General features: G+C 43.1%; 1 long non-coding RNA gene across 1 annotated transcript; it reads left to right on the top strand.

The window, feature by feature from the left end:
• Nucleotides 1-14575: 14575 nt before the first annotated feature.
• LOC124512288 (uncharacterized) lies at nt 14576-17006 on the top strand. Its single transcript, XR_006962096.1, has 3 exons — nt 14576-14658; nt 15296-15399; nt 16840-17006. It is a non-coding gene; the product is annotated as an uncharacterized LOC124512288 (long non-coding RNA).
• The last annotated feature ends 677 nt before the right edge of the window (nt 17007-17683 follow it).

The raw sequence follows: 17683 nt of genomic DNA, 5'->3' as shown, positions 1-17683 counted from the left end.
CCTCTCCCTCCTGTGTGAGTAAACCAGGACAGAGGTGAGCGAACCAAGGGTAAGTCTTCACTGTGTTCTCTCTGCACAGAGGAGGGTGCCATCTGCTTCTGACTTACTCCAAGACATACGATTTGTTCAGAACAAGAGAATAAGAGAAAGCCATCAGGGAAGGAAGACAAGAAAGGAGGTTAAGGTTTCCAAGAGATACTTATTTATAAAAGGTGAAATCTTGACTCTTATGCAAGTATAAAATGAACATGTCACTATAATGAGGGAACTAATAAGATATTACGACTAGTTCAGAGGAGGATTCAAAAAAAACCCACACATACATAGACCACCAAGAATGCTGAAAATAAATATAGTTGCCAAACTGGTCAATATCTACAGGGGAACAATCACCTGCCTCCCTGCTGGACACAGTTTGCTTTTCTACAGGCAGGAATCACTTGCACTGTTATCAGTATTCCACATCCTGACAGCATTGCCAAATAGTTTATAGACAATGAAAGATGAACCAGAGGGACACCAAAGCTAGGACACCCAAGCAATCATTTTTGCCTGTTTCCAAAGTTTTTCATAGCTGATGTCACTATGGCCACCTCTCTCCTGCAATTCTCTCCAATCTCTCTTCCTTCTCTACACTCCAGCTATACTATCCTTTTTCACTCCATCAAAAAGGCCAAATCGTCTCTATTTTGGAGACTTTGTGCTTCTGTTTCTTCCCCCTGAAAATCCATTCCTCCAGATTTTTGTGTGGTTGCTTCCCTCGCATCATTCTGTTTCAAGTCAAATATCATGTCTCTGACAGACCTTTCCCACCTGTGGCTCCCTTTACAGTATCCCACATCACCCCTTCTTATTTATTTTGTTCTTGTGCCTATGAGCTGGGTCCTCCCTATAGACTATAATCTTGGAGGGCAGAGGCGGTCAGACCTGTGCACTGCCCTCCCCAGTACCTGGGTTGAGGGTGCTTCAGAAATATTTGCAGATCACCTGGTTGCTTGGGCAGCCAAACTGAGGCAAGCTGCTGTTCTCTCCTGTGGCTGAGAGTGGCACAGGTGTGACTCTTGGATCTGGCCTCTTAACTGGGACAGGAAGATGCCCTTGATGGAGCTACTATGAATTGTAATTGCTGAGGCCCAAAAAAGGATGGGCATTTCAGGAAATGACAGCTTGTGCAGGTACCTCCGTGGCCAACTCCTGATGCCTCAAAACTCTACTAGTCCCCTAGGCATAGAGGCCATGCCAGGGAAAGTGGGTTAAGGAAGTAACCCTGAAGTGACCGAGTTTATCCTGAGTTGGTGAGATTGTGTTTTCTGCTACTAGGTGGAATGGGACTCAAGACACAGAAATTTAAAACTTATGTTTTGGACACCTGAGATTTGTGGCCTGAAATTATTTTCCCTGCTACAGAGACAAGTCTCTAGGCTAACCATCAAAAATAGGTCACGAGTGTTGCATATCAATGTGTATAAAAGCCCCCCCCACTCCTCCCCCCCGCCCCCCGGATCAGAGGTTGAGAAGGTTGAACCTTTTGCCTTCATTAACCTACCAAGCTGTTCTCTACCATCTTGAACTGACTATTCTGTGTCTTTCCATGTTAACTGGCTCTGCCAGTATAGTGAGGGCCAAGACGGGAAGGAGGTGGAAGAAGGGGAGAAAAGAGGGCATCTCTAATATTACTGTCACAGGAACTCTGAGGACATCTATTCACGCTTTCCACACATGTTAATTGGATGCCTGCATGTGTCGGGACCTATTCTAGGAGCTTGGGACACAGTGGAGAATAAAATAGGTAATCAGTTCTGCCCTTGAGGATTTTGTATTCTAATAGGGGACAAGAATAATAAGGGATAAATAAATAATAAATAAGTAAATTCCATGGCAGGTTTAAAGGAGATGAGCACTTAGAAAAAGAAAAAAAAAGATTAGGACAAAGAGGATCAGGAGTGGGTGGTGAAGGGCAGTGTGGTATTAAACAGCGTGGTCTAGAGAGACCTCACTAGAGCAAATTTGAAGGATGTGAGGAAGGTCCCAGAGCATCAGCTTGAGGGAGCCGCTAGAGAAAAGACCTTGGGGAGATGGGTCATGGTCTGTTTAAGGACAAGGACAGGTGTGCCTGGAGCTGGGGAGGCTAGGAAAAGATGTAGGAGGGCACTCAGGGAGTTGACAGGGGCTAGATTCCATAGAATTTTACAGGCTTATTTTTTTTTTTAATTTTTAAAAACACTTTACTTATTTTTGAGAGAGAGAAAGAGAAACAGAGTGCAAGTGAGGGTGGGGCAAAGAGAGAGCGAGACTTAGAATCCCAAGCAGGCTCCAGGCTCCCAGCTGTCAGCACAGAGCCCAACTCGAGGCTTGAACTCACCAACTGCAAGATCATGACCTGAACTGAAGTTGGAGGCTTAACCAACTGAACCACCCGGGGACCCTGAGTTTTACAGGCTTTTACTCTGAAAAATGGAGGATGTATTCATTTCCTGTGGCCACTATAACAAATTACCACAAATTTGGTGGGTTAAAACAATAGAAAAACATTTTCTCACAGTTCCAGGAGTCAGAAGTCCAAAATCAGTGTCCCTGGGTTCAAGTCAGAATATCAGCATGGCTGTGCGCCACAACGGCTTTAGGGAAGAATCTGTTTTTGCCTCTTCCAGCTTCGGTGCCTCCATGATCACATTGAATCCTCCTGTTTATTGGTCAAGTCTCCCTCTGCCTCCCTTTTAGAAGCATACATGTGGGCTGCTCCAGTCTCAGAAGTTCTGGGGGGAGGGGAGAGTGGCAGTAAAGGAGCAAGCCTAAGAAGACATGACAGCAGATGCTAGGGCCTTTGGGGGCCAGAGACAGGAATGGCTGCTCAGCCCCAGATGCCCTCTGACCCAGCACTGGGGGCTTCCTTCTAAAATACCTGAAAAAGGAAATTACCTGACAGAAAGGACCATAAACTGAAAGGGCCAAGCAAACATCCGAAAGTTCAAAAAGGCTGTGACCATTTAGGGGCCAGGACAAATATTCAGAGTCATAGTCTCCCTGGTGGAGGGTGGAGGGCAGCCAGAGCAGAGACATAGAACAGAGATCATGGCCGTGAGTTATGTGACTCACCTGGGGTGAGGCTGTCCCCAGCTGTTGTCACTAGCCTTCTGACCAGGAGGGAATGAGCCCAGCCCCAGATTCTATCTTGCAACTTGTTCTTCAGAAAACGGATATTCTGCCAAGTAGCCTAGCCTCATGCAATTTGGCCAGACCTATTTTGGAGGTTGTCTGACCCTTCCCAGCACTGAGAGGAAATGGGAGAGACTAAAGAATGTGCGTTAAGCGCCTCCAGCTGCTGACATGCTGCTGACAGTGGCAGATAAGAGGAGTTGAGTGGCATACGTGAATGCAAGCTCCAATAGTCCTTGACTTGACTGCATTCAGATGGCTGGTGTGCAGTGTACTTGAAATTATTTATGCAGACCCATCAGCTCTGTTTGGGAAGGCTGATTAATGTTTGCAGGAGTTAGGGAAGAGGCAAATCAAATATTATCATGGCTCACACTGGCCCAGCCCACACACCGTCACCCCTGACCCCAGACACATGGTCCTTGAATGGACTTCCTCTTCCTTTTTGTCATTGTGAAAGAGACTTGTGTCTTAGGGATCCAGGCAACTCTCTGACTATCCAAAGGGCAGGTTTGTATGCTATTAACTCCTGTACCTCCCAAGCAAGGAGAATATATCATTTTTATAAGCACCCAAAATTGAGGTTAGAGCAAAGAACTGTAGCACATTGATGTAGTAGGCCCTACGGAGTAGGGAAAGCACTCTATTCATGAGATGGGGAGTTGGGTCACTACTCATATTATATTGGGTGGGACATATCACGTCTCTGAGCTTCCATGTTCTCATTAGTAAATGGAGAGAATCAGATTAGAATAGAAACAATTCTTTCTTTTTTCTTCTTTTGCCTTGCTTCCTTCCTGTCTTCTCTCTCTCTCTCTCTCTCTCTCTCTCTCTCTCTCTCATTTTCTTTTAAAGTATGGAACAATTTTCTCAATGATGAAAATAATTGCACTAGTATTACTTCTGTTTGGTTCTTGTTCCTAGCTTTTTAGGGTTAAATCATCATTCACAGAGTAATTTATGGACAATCTGGTATATCTAAGGGTCAGTAAACTTCTCCTTTAAAGAGCCAGATAGTAAATATTTTAGGCTTTGTGGGCCATTCAGTCAAGTGAAAAAGCAGCAACTGACAAAGGTAAACCAATGGGAGTGACTGTCTTCCAATAAAACTTTATTTCAAAAAATAGGTGACAGGCTGGATTTGGCTTATGGGCTATCTTTTGCCCACCCCTGGGATAGTTATCCCAGCAATCTCCTTCACTCTTGAACCCTATCAAAGAACTCCAGAGTTAACCTCAGTGAGGGAGGAGTGGAGACAAAAGAACTAGATAACCTCATTTTCCTGACCCTAAACCAATAGCATTTCTCTTACACCCCAGCCTAGTAATAGAATATATATAGGCTCTATAAGGAATATTTTGTATTTAGAGGTAAATTGCTCTGTATTCATAGAGGGAAAAGAGGTGAGAGACAAAAACCTAAACTGTTGTTGACTTACCTGATGAACAAATTGACAATCATTCCCCTCTGCCCCACAGGGCCAATGTCAAGTCCAGACTAGATACTGGAATTTATGGGGTCCTGCCATCTTCTTCTACCACAGCCCATAGAATGTCCCACTCTGTTTTCATAGTACTGGTTATATCAATAGCTTCCCAAAAAACCCAGTGTCAGGTTGTTAATTATATAATTAATCTGCCCATGTGAGGATGGAGATTCTAATAAGACTCTCAGGTCTCCACTGTTTTATAGTCATAGGGAACACCTCCTAGGCTAATGGTCCATCCATTTTTTCTGAGTACCATTTCTCCCCACCTCCAGGAATCACATCCTATAGGATATGTGCCTAAAGAAGGCCCAAAGCCCCAATTTCCTGCCTCAGGACCTTTGTACATGTTGTACCCGGGCCTAGATGTCTCTTCCCCCAGTTCTTACTCTGATTAATTCCTATTTAAGTTTCAGGCCTCAATTTACATATCATTTCTAAGAATTACCTTCCCTGGCCCTCCAATGTAAACCATTCCCCTTTATTATTCTCTCTTAGTATCCTAATCTCCTCCCACATTTATCATAGGTGTTATTACATATTTAATTTTTGTATTTTGGTTTAAGTCTGTCTTCTCCAAAAGAACTTAGGTGGAGATTATGAGGACCATATCTCTTTTGTACAACACTGCATCCCCAACGTCTCACACCATGCAGTGAGTTGGCACTTACTTAACACTTGCTGAATGAATGACCCATCATTTTCCATTTTTGCAAAAGAAAAGAGAGACATCGTTCCAGTGGGCTGGAGTCTAAGCACTCTCTCCACTCTGCAATTTGGATTGAGGTTCTGTTATGGACTACATGTTTATGTTCCTATAAAATTCTTATGTCAAAATCCTAACCACCAATGTGATGGTATTAGTAGGTGTGCCTTTGGGAGGTGATTCGGTCATGAGGGTGGAGCCTCATGTATGGGACTAGTGCCCTTATACAGGAGGCCCGAGAGGACACCCTTGTCCTTTACACTCTAGGAGGACACAGTCAGCAGTCTGAACAAGGAAGAGGGTCCTCACCATAACCTAACTGAGCTGGCACTCTGACGTTGGACCTCCAGCCTCTGTAACTGTAGGAAATAAATTTCTGTGGTTTATAATCCAGATAGTTTATGGTGTTTTGTTATAGCAGTTGACTAAGACAGGTTCTTACTCATCACATGCAGGACTGCTCATGGGAAGATGTAAGTGATGTACTCTGGAAACTTGCACTGGCATTAACAGGGGAAAAGAGTAGGAGGAACAGTCAGCAGAATACAATGTCCTTGTTTCCAGAGTGCTAAAGGAAACTTTGGAACTCTAAACCAGATGGGCACGTGTTGTGTCTTCTTCCTCTTGTGGGTTTTCTTCTCCCTTGAGGAGAACTACCTACTCCTTGACATTTCCCAAACATATGGTAACCCTACAACTGTCCCCACTCCCATACTCCATCCCCAACACACCCAGTTATTTGGTCCACACTTAACCATGATCATGTAAAGTCCCTTTCTTGAGAATCCCAGTGGAAACTGAGAGGGAGAGATTCAGTCTCTCCCACATGTCAGTTGGGTGACCATGATTTATGTAGATCAGGAAAGCAGAAGGGATTTGTCTGCAGGTAAAAAAAAGAATCAAACAGATGTGAAGGGAGGAGGAGAGAGAGCACTGTTGGATTCTAGTCCCTGATTCCATTCCTTCCCTGAAGCCCTGCCAATCTGCCCTCAGGTGATTTGAGGAACTCACCTTTTTGATTAGACAGATTACCTGCTGAAAAATGAATTTTAGGTAAATAGGATGATTTCACACAGTGCATCCTCTTTAATCCTCATAGCAGTGCAGCAGGGGAAGAAATTTACATTTTACAGATGCTTTTTGGTTACACAAAAATTAGTCCTGGGCTTGAGTTTTAGTCTAATTTCTATCATAACCATATCATCTGAAGCAAATTAACTTCAGGCTGAGCAGTCTCAGTCTTCCTCAAGAAACAATTTGAGGCTGTGGGAAGGGTCTAGCAAGCGGTTAAGCATGAATCTTGTGTGTAACTTATGAAATCAATGACCCTAACCTAGAAGATTTTGAACAGGTGGGAGCTATCAATAAACTTGGCCTCAGTCTGTCTTCTCGTTCCTAAACGTGTGAATTGGATTATACAGTATCTAAGATACTTCCAGCTCTAACAGCCAACAGATTATTTTCCAGCTTCAGTCACCAAAAGGTTTACTCTCCATCACAAAAGAGCTGAAAATGGCCAATAAATTTGGTGGGACATTTGGACAACACAATTATAGACCCACTTGTATCTGCAATAATTCTTTCTGGCTCTGAAGACCTTTGAAAATTTTCCCTTTTATTATGACTACATGGATCATTACTTGGCAAAGAAATTTCCCCCTAATATTGATCTATGAACATCAAGAATTACGTGCCAGGATAAAAGGATATAAAAATAAAATCTATTAACTTATTGAGAATAAAAGTCAAGGCTGAATTTTCATGAAAATTAACCAACAAATGTGACTAGCAAAACTGGATGAGCTAAGAAAATACGAGCTTAATTGACTTACCCTGCATCAGTGATTTTCAAGTAAATGTTTTCCAGTTGTGGGCCTCCAAGTTTTTCTTGATTGTTCAATGGGGAAAATTGATCCCCCAACTCTTAGTCTATTGTTGGCTCACTGAGAGCTGCAGCGTTGGTTGACGTCTTCACTGTTCTAGCCAGGCACCTCCTAGGCACACTTGCTATAGCATTCCTTGAATGAACGAAATACCAGAAAACCAAGAATCTGTAATCTCACTACATTAGTGGGGAAACACAAAAACAAACTGCTAGCTTTGGATCTGAGTTCCTAATCTGAAAACTCATTAAAATAGATTCTGAGTAAGATGGCCTACAAGTTGGATTGAAAGCACTTTCCCAAATTGTCACCAAACTTAGAAGTAAGTGATATTCAGAAACTACCTATGATTTTTAAACATGCGATACTGAGAAAATCCAAAGGCATTCAATACATGATTTTTGAATGAATAAAATAGCTTTACATATTTATGTGACTATCAAAGTTTTTAAGTGTGTATACATAAGGTGTTTATGTTTCCTTACACATAAAAGAATAAAATGGTTTGGTTTGTTGTTTGTTTTTGTTTTTTTGTTTTGTTTTGTTTTGCATTTTCTGTCTGTTTAAATTCTTTACCTTAGTTTCAATGTCCACACTTTGCTCAGCCATTCCAAAGTATATTCTTCTGTATTTCCTTTGGAGGCTCATCTTCTGACCTTTGGTGACCTCATCATCTGAAACTTGAATGAGAATGGGGAAAATGGGATTAACTGGGCCACATAAGAAGAGTCCTTTGCCTATCCAAGACATATTATTATTTTCTTCCTCTTGTCACACACACACACACACACACACACACACACACACGGATATAGATAGATGATATATAGATGAACATAGATACATATTTATGTAAATAGAGATAAGTAAGACATAAATGGAAATAGAGGTATATTTCAATTTTACCTGCCTTGTAGAGCACAATAAAAATCCTGAATTTACCTCTTTTCCTGCTCCAAGCGGCATGTGATATGGTGGCGTCCTCTCCCTGTAACAGAGCTGTTCATCTTCATTAGATCCCCGGGTCACTGGCCTTCATTAGCTTGCCCGTGGCCTCTCATTTGATTTGCATTGCAGGCTTCCCATATAGGTAATGATTCTAATTTAGAAAATCTCCAGAGGTCACAACAAAGAAGCTGGGCCAGAAAAAAAGATGGACAGAAATGACAGGAAGGTGCTGACTCCCCTTACCTCTGCCTCACTCTGCACCCTCCAGAGAGAGGAGACAGCTGCAGACTGCTTGGGACTGTGGAGCTTCAGAGCTATCCTGGTTTTTCTTCAGTAAGTGGGTACTCTTAGTTAATGCCACAGGGAGCTTGACGAAGGGAACACAGAACCTTAGCCTGAAACCACCAAAGGCTTTAAAAAGGCGCCAGCTCCTCTTGTGCCCTTTTCTCCTTTCTATACCATACACCTGCCGCAGCAACTCCCCCCTTCCTTCTTGTCTCAGGGCCTTTGCACATGATATTCCTTGAGTCTAGATCTCTCATCCTTCAGCTTATCCCTGATAAATTCCTACTCCTCTTTCAGGTCTCAGTTCACATATGGTTTCCTATAAAAATACCTCACTTGGTCCTCTAGTCTAAATTTAGTTCCCCCTTTTATTTTTTCTAGTATCCTAGTCTCCTCCCTCATCACATTTATCGTTAAGTGTTTAGATTTATTCATTGTCTCTTGCTTTGAAATCTGTCTTCCCCAGAGGAAAGTAGAAGCATGCTGTGGACTGAATGTTTGTATCTCGCTACCCCAAATTCTTATGTTAAAGCCCTAATCCCCAATACGATGGCATTTGGAAGTGGAATTTGAGCGAGGCAGTTAGTTTTGGAGGAGGTCTTGGGGATGGAACCTCCATGATGAAATTGGCATCTGTATAAAGAGATTAAGAGAGCAGTGCTCTCTCTCTGCCATGTGAGGACACAGGGAAAAAGTAGCTGTCTACAAGTCAAGAAGAAGTCCCCCACCATAACCTGACCATACTGGCACCCTATCTTGGACTTGTAGCCTCCAGAATGGTGAGAAGTAAATATTTATTGTTTAAGCCATCCAGCCTATGGTATTTTTGTTAAAGCAGCCTAAGCCTGGGGTACCTGGGTGGCTCAGTCGGTTAAGCATCTATTGATTTTGGCTCAGGTCATGACCTCACGGTTCATGAGTTTGAGTCCCATGTCAGATTCCATGCTGACAGTGCAGTCTGCTTGGGATTCTCTGTCTCCCTTTCTCTCTGCCCTTCCCTGGCTCATTCTCTCATTCTCTCTCTCTCTCTCTCTCTCTCTCTCCAAAATAAATAAATAAGCATTTAAAACAATTTTTTTAAAGTAGCCCAAGCCTACTAAGACGGGGGAGAATATGGAAAACATATCTGTTTTATACAACAACACTGTATCCCTAGCATCTCATACTGTGCAGTGAATTGGCACTTAACTCATATTTATTGAGTGAATGACCATTAATTGTTGCTGTCGATAAGAGAAAAGGCCAGCATCCTTCCAGTGGATCAGAGTCTGAGCATACTCTCCACCTTATTACTTTGGCAGAGGGTCTTACTGACTGCTCAGTAGACCCTTATGTCCTATGAGGACTGCTCATTGGACGTAAGTGATGCACTTTGGGCACTCAGCCAAGGTCCTGGTCTCCAAAGTATTAAAGGACACTTTAGAACTCCAAGGCTATGTGGGCCTGTTCATCTTTCATCTCATGGAGGGGGGGTCTTTTCCCTTGAGAACTACCAACTCTTTGATACTTCCCAAACTACATCAACTCCACAACTGAGCCCAGCCACCCTCTGGCTTGGGCTTAAGTTTATGTTTTGTCATTTTCTCCCTCAGTCAGGCAGCACCCAGCCACTTGCATGAAGCAGAGGTGTTCAGTTTTGCAGTCAATAAAGCCAATTATTTGTATCAGTTTCCTGTGGCTACTATAACAAATTACCACAAATTAAACACATATTTATTACCTTACAGTTCTGCAGGTAGACACCTGAAGCAAGTCTCACTAGGCTAAAATTACTGTGTTGGGAGAACTGTGTTCTCTTCTGGAAGCTATAGGGGGAGAATCCCATTCCTTGCCTCTTGCCCATTCTACAGACTGCCCACATTCCCGGGCTTTCACCCCTTTCCTTCATCTTCAAAACCAACAGGTTACATCTCTCTGCTCATTCTTCCATAGTCACATGTTCCTTTCTTGCTCTTCCTGAATTTCCCCCTTCCACATTTAAGGATTCTTGTGACTATATGGAGGTCCACTCAGATGATCCAGGATAATCTCCTCATCTCAGGACCTTACCTTAATCACATCTGTAAAGTCACTTTTGCCTTGTAAAGGTTCCAAGGATTAGAACACATGAACTAGTTTGTGGGGACTAGGGTGGGGGCATTATTGTCTCTACTGCACTGGTAAATTATTCCCAGGACAAGTCTCAAAAAACAGGTGAAGAGGTTGTAGCTCCACAACTGACAGTTCCTCTGAGGATTCAAGGAATACAATAAGAAAGAGGTGAGGATTGGAACACTGATTAATAAACAAAAGGAGTGGTAGAATCCTCATGCCAGTGAGACCCATTCTCTAGCACATCATCCACTGCAATCAATAAAAGCCAGCTGTGAAAACATTTTAAGCCTGAAGAAAGCGATGTTAAATAATAGACTCAAGAAATGGGAAGTCTCTGATATTTGCTAATAACAAATTTGGGGTATTCTGGGGTAAATCTTAAAGCTATTTGTGCCAGGAATTATTTCAACTGCAAATAACAGATGCAAATAACTGCAAATATTTGCAAATAACTGCAAATAACCACATGAAAATGGCTTAAGCAATAAAGACATTTTATTATTTCATGTAACAGAAAACTCAGAGGTAGGTAGTTCCAACATGCGGGCAGCAGCTGAGCATCAGCCAAGACCCAGGCTCTCTCATCTTTCTGCTCTTTCTCAGGTCAGTCATGTCTCCCCTTGTGGTAGTGTAAGATGGCTGCCACAGTTCCAAGAATCATGTCCTTACAGAACATCATCCCAAGCACAAGGGGTGAGCATGGGGAAGAGGACCCTTTCTTCTCCTCCTGCTATCTTTCATCAGACATGAAAACTTTCTCACAAGTAGCCAGTAGACTTCACCTCAGATCTCACTCTCAGTGGGCCAGTTAGGTCACATGCCCACTCATTGGCTATTTCTTGGCAAAGAGGAATGACATTCCATAATTGGCCTAGACTAACCAGAGTTGTCCCTCTGGGGGTGAGCACATTGCCACTCCAAGTAGAACTGGGGGTCTCCTAAAACAGAAGAAGGAGAATAGCTATTGGGTTGACAACCAATGGTGTGTGTCTCAAAAACATTAGCTGCTATTTATTTTTCAGTGTGCTAACACATAAGTAGGTGGCTCTCCATTCAGAACAAAACAAGTTTTTTGTTTAGATCTGAGATACATATCAAGCTAATCTTCTCATCAATTTGGACCAGAATGATTATGGTAATATACACAGTTAGTCTAACTTTACCTAATTTTGTGTCAAAAATAAGCAAAGACATTAAAATTTGTATCCAGGGACAGATTCCTATGTGGTAATCATCCATTGTAAGCTATTTATTAAATACCTGTAATATCCCTGGCACAGGAGCTAAGCACTAGGTTTAAGATATAGTTCCTCTCCTTGAATAGTTACAATAGAGATGGTTAAGTATTATTACAGGTGCAAGTACATGGAACAAGGAGAGCCCTATGTTGGGGTTATGGAGAATGTTTGGAGGATGTGACACTTTAGAGATAACTGAAGGACAAATGGGGTTAGCCAAATGAGGCATGAGATGGGGACTAAGTTATGGGGTGAGGAGAGGATGAGGAAGTATTCCAGATGAAGGAACTAGCTGTGAAAAGACCTAGAGGTAAGACTTCTTTTTTGAAAGACTTTATTTTTGAAAATAAATATAATTCAATATGGCAGGACCAGAGTGATTAGTGGTGTGAGGAGATAGACTGGAGTCACATCATGAATTCAGACTCTCTCTCAAGGACAGTGGTGAGTTACATAATCAGATTTGCATGTTAGAAATCTAGCTGTTGGTGGGGCACCTGGATGGCTCACTCGGTTGGGTATCCAACCTTGGCTCAGGTCATGGTCTCACAGTCCGTGAGTTTGAGCCCCATGTTGGGCTCTATGCTGACAGCTCAAAGCCTGCTTTGGATTCTGTCTCCCTCTCTCTCTGTCCACCGCCCCCTCCCGTCCGCTCTCACTCTGTCTCTCTCTCAAAAAAAACAAAAAAAAAAAAACAAAAAAAAAACAAAAAAAAACACACATAGAAATTAAATCTAGCTGTTGGTGGAAAATGGATTAGAGAGGTCCAGTGGTAGACTGTATTATTGGCCCTATTGCTTACTGCTCCCTGCATCCACACTGTTGCCATGGCCTCATAGCGAGCCAAATATATTTCTCCACCTTTTGACTTTAGGCCAGGACATGTGACTTGTTTTGGCCAATGGCATGTGGGTAGAAGCAATCATGTGCCATTTCTAAGCTGAGTCCTTAAGAAACCTTGGGTATTTCCTCTTGCCCTTTTGTACCTCTGTCTTTGCCATGAGGAGAACGTGCTGTGGCCGGTTCACTGGGTCCAGGAGGAAGAGAGGAGACAAGAGGAGCAGAACCACTCCAGCTGCTATAGTCTAAAGCATAGCTGACTCAGTTGCCCCACAAACTCATAAATGTTTTTGCCTTTATGGGATGTTGAGATTCTTCACTATGCAGCATCATTGTGACAACTACTAAGAGAAGGCCACACTAAAAACAGAGTGGTGTATTAGGAGACTATTGTAGCTGAAGGAGAAAGCTTATAGTCACCTGAACCAAGATAATGAGGATGGGGATGGACAAAAACAGACAGATTCAAAAGATATGAGAAAACAGAATTGCTATGACATAGTAGGTATAGAAAGGAGTTGCTTATGAAAGTCCCCTGAGGTTGTTTCTTGGATAATTATCCACTGAGATGGGGAGCACAAAGGGAGGATGATGTGTTTTGTTATGTTGAATTTGAGGCATCTGTGAGATATCCAAGAGAAGAGGTCCAGTAGACATGGATCTAGAGCTTGGGAAAGGTCTAAGCTGAGCCATAAATGAACATGCAGGTGGTCAACAAAGCCATGGGCCTAGATAAAGACCCTTGAGAAAAAGTACAGAGCAAAAATGTGGAGGATAGAATTCTAAGGAAGCTGCACTCGAGGACAAAACTACAAGAGTCTTCAAGAAGACCAAGGAAAAGTAGCCAAAAAAGAAAAAGAAATACCCAGGGAGTGTAGTGTCTGGGAGCAAAGAATAAGAGGGCTCTAAAAAAAGAGGGTGTGGCCAATTGTGCAGAAAACTGGTGAGGAAAGAGGTAAAGAATTTATGAGGAACCACAAAGAATATATCTAATTTGCAAAGAAAGGAAAGATATTTTTGCCCCAGAAAGTCAACATAGTCCTAACCCCAAGGTCAGACGCTGAGATTCGTTGAGATGTTCAGAAAGTGAGCAAAAGCAAGATTCAGGGCATTTTGAGACATTATCCTCTCCTGGTCCCTCTGGATGAGTGGTTCATTGGAGAAGAACTTTGCTTTCCCTGCAGCAGGTTACCATGTCATCCATGCTACTCTACCAAGAGGTCTTGGCAAGCCTGACAAGTCCAGTAGAAGCAGTGTCTGATAGGTGCCAGGGCTATCCACAGTCCCTCTGACTCATTTCCCATTAATTCGGGTGAATTTTCTGAATGCCTTGGAAGCCTCTAATCGATCCAGCCTGGCTTCTGCTGTCGGGACCCATGGTAACGCCTGCTTTCAACAGCATAGTTGGCTCTTTCCCCTTGTGTTCTGGAGTCTGAGTTCTATAGACCAGCTGGGGGCTAAAATATCAATACCCCTCTGAGGGAGGACAGGAGGACACGCTGGAGAGGAGGTGAGAACGTGAGCATGTTGAGGAGTGAAAGCCTTGCATGGCTCACATGCAAACACACATGGCCACAGTGCCCAACACAGGATCTGCTGGGGCTCTCAAACAATTACTACATTTATGACCTCAGTGATTGCTCAGGTTGGGGAACACCAGAAGTTTGTTTTCTTTTTCAATTGGAACTGACATTTCCCCACGATTGGATTCCTTTGAAATCACGGAATTGCAGCCCAGATAGTTCATAAATTTATTCTGTTCCACCTTGTAGCATTTATTACGAAGACCGATCAGCCAAAGAATATGGCCTTTCTGCTTTTTATTTCCTGCTTTACTGCAGTCACTTTTAAGATACGGTGGTGTGGTTGGCAGGATGGGGGTGACTCACAGGCAGTGGTAAGGGTGTGACTGAGTAGAGAGAGGCATCCTGTTGCTCTCTGGGACTCCATATGTTGCCTACTCCAGCCAGTCTCCTGGAGGAAGGGTCTGGAAAAAGATATCAAGCGTCCTGGGGGAAGCAGGTGCAGAGGGGAAAGTGCACACCACGGTGGAGGCCACCCCAGAAGAATTAGAGTAGAGCAGCCATTCTCTCCCACCTCCACCCCCTTCAGCCATCTTTGAGTCTAAAGGAAAGAATCATTGGTTAGACTGTTCTGGAGAGGAATTCTGGGACTTTGGGCAGCTGAAGTTTGTGAGTCCTCATGTGCATATGTTGGGGGGGATGGTGTGAGACAGAAAGACTTATTTGTTATACAAACATTTACCTACTAGTGGCAGACTTTGGGTGAGAGCATGAGGACTCAACATTGAATTGTCTCTGTCCTCCAGATGCTCCCAGTCACACGGGGTCACTGAGCTGAGAGGCAGGACAGGGTGGGCCCAGGGTGCCACAAGAGCACTAGGAAGAGCTTCCCGGAGGAAGTAGAGGCTGCTGCTCGGAAGGCCCCTTTGATGTGAGATAAGTGCCCTCTAAGTTGTTAGGCCCCAGGTGCTGAATAGGAAAGAAGGTAGAGGTGCAGGACCAAAGCCCATTCCAAGAACGACAGTTGTGTATTTGGTAGTCTAGCAGGGTGGAGAAGAATTCTCCTGTGTTGATATCGTGGCCCTCTCATTTGCTGGCTCTGTGGCCATAACCTTTTTGTATCTCTATTTCTTTAGTGTATAAAGTGTGCGAAGATAACTTGCCTCATCAGGTTGCTGAGGGGACTGAGTGAGAAAATCCACGTAAAGTCCGAGGAGTGCTTTCCCACCAGGTGCTCTCGGTAAGTACCAGCTCTTACCAGGGCAGGACCCAACGCTGTATGAGTTTCAGAAAGGACAGGGAGAACAAGGAACACCAGGGTCTGCACCTTTGTTCCTTGGGCCCTATTCACACAGAATGGGTGGCCGACCCCGTCAGAATCGGCCGGAGAGTTAATGTACAATTACTTTAAATGGAAAAAGGAGAGCAAAGTTTTTCTTCATCTCTTGTATGCCTTATTCAGGGTTTAAATACCAGTCGTAATTCTCATTCATTTCCTTGTGAAATAAATGGCAAGGAACATGGTCTACTTCTCCTAATGGGGAGAATGAAACCTCCCATTGGTTAACTAACTCATCCCCAATCCCACACTGAGATTATTGAAGAGTGGGGACCTGAACTCTGATCCTCTAAACCACAGGCTCAGGCCTCCTAATAAATCACCAGGCTTCCTGTCTGTCATTTACTACCCAGCTAGATCTTCCCTCCACCGTTGCTGAACTGCTCACACAAGGTGGAATGATTTCATCGCGCAAGTCACGGCTCAGAAACAGAAAATGTTGCCTCCGGCATTTTCTTGGATGTTTGATTTTAATATCAAAGCTGGTTCTGACCATAAGGAGCAAATACCAAGTGACTGACTCTCTTAGATTTCTCAGACAGCTGAGAATGGAGGCTAGAAGCAAACTAGCCTTAAAGGGTCAGCAGAAGGGACAGGGGCACCAGGTGACTTTTATTGGTGTGAGTGGGAACTGACTCTGCCGTCTAACTCTGCTCTGCTGTTCACCCAAAGGGAGACTGTGGCTTTTAATTACAGAAAATCAGTAGCTAGAATTATTAATAATAACAAAAGAAGCTGTTTGCACAGCAAGTAATTTGTGGTAATGTTTTGCAATTGATAGTCATTTCTATTATTTAAACACTAATTAATTCATGGACTCAGGAATGTATTGACTTTACTTACAGTGTTATGGCAGCCCTCCTAGCTTAAAACCATTCCTTACTGGTTCCTTTAGATAATTCAAATGCACTGTTTATTTGTTCTAGTTGTGGGTGTTTATAGGGCTTGCACCTTCTGAGAGAGCCTTATGGGCAGTTTACATAAAAATGACCACTCATAAGGTCTGGTCCTTCTAAAGAGTTAGTCTGATGCTTTTCTTACCAGTAGAATTCCCAGAACAACCCTCGGTTATTTGTTGAAAAGTCTCCTGTTGTTGTTGGTTTTCTATGGCCCATCTGCAAACTGAGAAGAGTGGATTCTGTGAATGCAGCTGTCATTTTGCAGCAAAAGCAGGTCTGGCTTTTCTGCAGACAAGTTTCACAGAAATCCTTCCACCTCCCCAGGCCCACAGGTCTGCTCTCTGGGCTGCAAAATGAGGGAGATGAAGTGGTCAGCCTTGCAAGTTTTCGAAGCTATAAATTTGAATAAGTTAAGAGAATAAGTGAATATGCTTTCTTGCAGGTACATTGAAGGTTCTCACTGATGGCAAGGGAAAAAACAGAGGAAGATTCATGGGCCAGTGTCACTAGAGGATTCACTGCCGACAGACATGAGCTGCCTGTTCCAGTTTAGTATCTCTGCATCTTCCTGAAGGCTGAGTTTTACTATTTGACTCCTATCCCTTTAAACAACAGGCTGCGCATAAAATAAAACCTACTGAATCTCAACTGAGGCTCTAGGCTGCTATTTTATAGAAGATATTCCAGAATATTTTTCCAAGTTTATTTACAAGATGGGAGTCTTTACATTCCATTTATTGGACATATTAATTTTGTTTTTGTTTTTGTCTCAGGAAGACAAAGGAAGGCATTTATAAACTGTCAGGCTTCACCTCACAAGGTCAGAGCTGAAATCCCCATTTAGAAAAAGTCAACTCTAGAATGCAAATATGTTGTACTGTTACTGCTGGCTTGTGGCTGTGAAAGTCAGCTGGTTTCAGTCACCTTGAGAGATCACAATCATGGATTAATGTTCTTATAATTCCATTAGCTTTGTTCTGTTTTATGGTTTCATACCATAGTCCTAACTTCACTCAGCTCTTACAAATGTGTGTTACTGGTTGTAAGAAACATTTATTCTAAACTGAAGTTTGGTACTGTGTTCTTGTTACCTGTGGATGGAATTTCTTCTCATCTTGGACCTACCAACGTTGAGCACTTTCCTGAATCACAACTGGAAAGGTCAAGTCTCTTGGTATAGGAAGCCTTGTCTGCCTGGTTGAATCCTGACTTTCATATAGCATCCCCCAGCTCAATGGCTCTCCTATCATTTTCCTAAGCAAGTCTAAAGTCAGGTCTAAACCTTA

Source organism: Lynx rufus, unplaced genomic scaffold, assembly GCF_022079265.1.
Source record: "Lynx rufus isolate CCGP_SWC_20201006 ecotype Redwood Valley unplaced genomic scaffold, mLynRuf1.p SCAF_17, whole genome shotgun sequence".
Classification (NCBI taxonomy): Eukaryota; Metazoa; Chordata; class Mammalia; order Carnivora; family Felidae; genus Lynx; species Lynx rufus.
The sequence above is the reverse complement of the archived record's forward strand: the minus strand, read 5'-3'. Positions and strand labels throughout refer to the sequence as shown.